This window comes from Egretta garzetta, unplaced genomic scaffold (assembly GCF_000687185.1).
Source record: "Egretta garzetta isolate BGI_Z169 unplaced genomic scaffold, ASM68718v1 scaffold443, whole genome shotgun sequence".
Classification (NCBI taxonomy): domain Eukaryota; kingdom Metazoa; phylum Chordata; class Aves; order Pelecaniformes; family Ardeidae; genus Egretta; species Egretta garzetta.
Window position 1 is genome coordinate 60,423 of NW_009259109.1, and position 1,672 is coordinate 62,094.

Below are 1,672 nucleotides of genomic sequence, written 5' to 3' on the forward strand. Positions count from 1 at the left end.
GGGCCCCCAGACCCGGCCCGGCGGCTGCCGGGGGGGGCGAAGGGAACCGGGACCCTCGGGCACTGCCGTCCTCGCCATACGCCCCGGCTCCGGCCCTCACCTCTCCCTCTCCATCTTTTGGCTGTCAGGGAAGACATCGCTGCTGCGCCCCAGGCAGGCCATCGTCCCACGGGAGGAGGAGGAGGAGGAGGAGGAGAGGGGAAGAAGAGGGGAAGAAAAAAATGAATCCCCACAAAAATGTCTTCATAACAGGAAACGTCTCATAAAATACCTGTGGTTTGGCGTGTGTGATCCGACTGGTCAAACTATGCACCTGGCAGGCAACCCTGCTATTAATGCTGCGCTCAGTCTGGTATTTCGGTGGAGCTGAGGCTGGCGGGGGGGGAGGATGGGACCGGGGAGCTCGGGGCACAGAAACCCTCCACTGGGGCCAGGGTGAGGGGCGGAACATGTCCCCCAGGTCTCGCTCGCCTCCATGTGCGCCCCGAGGGGACATCCCAGTGGCGTTTCGGCGAGGGGACTGCGGTGCCCCAGGGGTGCCCCGAGCCGGGCTGAGCCTTGCGCCCCCGGCAGAAACCCAGCATTTCTGCAGCTTCAGGCCAGGGTTTCCCACCCCGACCCGGGTCCAAGCCAGTGCAGACCCGGAGGTCTGTGTCCAGGTCTCCAAACGCCGCGGTGCCCACCATTCCCCAGGGACGGCTTCGCCCCCGCGTGCACCCTGGGCTCCGGCTGTGGCCGGGCGCGTCGGCAGCGATCAGCCCAGGGCTCTCCCGCGCTCAGCGGAGGAGTTTTGACAGCTGGAGGTGAGGGATTAAGCCCTGAGCTGTGACCTGCGTCGGGCTCACGCCTTGCTGCGCTCCCGGCACACACACGCAGAGGGTCATTAATCCGCCTTAGCTGATCCCTGACCCGGCGGCTGCGGGATCAAGCACTGGCACCGGCCCTGTTGTCAGCGCCAGCACCGGACCCCGGGCTCCTCAGCTCTTGGGCAGCGAGCACCACGGGCAGTGAGCACCTTGGGCAGTGAGCACCATGGGCAGCGAGCACCATGGGCAGCGAGCACCGTGGGCAGCGTGCACCGTGGGCAGTGAGCACCCTGGGCAGTGAGCACCCTGGGCAGCGTGTACTGGGCAACGCACACCGTGGGCAGCAAGCACTGGGCAACGTGCACCATGGGCAGCAAGCACCAGGCAGTGAGCACCGTGGGCAGCGAGCACCAGGCAGGCAGCACCGTGGGCAGCGTGCACCATGGGCAGCGAGCACCGTGGGCAGCGAGCACTGGGTAACGTGCACCATGGGCAGCAAGCACCGGGCAGCGTGCATCACGGGCAGCGAGCACCGCAGAGGCCCCCGCCATGGCCGGGTGCCGGTGTGACACCGATGCAGGGCATCGCGATGGGGCAGGGTGCAGTTCCCACATGCTCCTGGCTCTCTGCGCATCACTGATGGCTCAGGCGCGTCGGGCGGCGAGTCAAGACGGGGAGGAACACCCAGGTCGGCTTTGCAGCAAGCTCTTCAGCAGCTGCCTGGTTTCGGGCTGGCGGAGGGGGCAGAGTCCCACCGCCTGGCGTTGTACCCAGCCCTGGGCTCCTCCCACCCCTGCAGCTGCTCCCGCCGCAGTCCCCCCAGTGCCAGCTCCTCTCCCGTGCCCCGGTGTGGCCCCCCCGAGCTG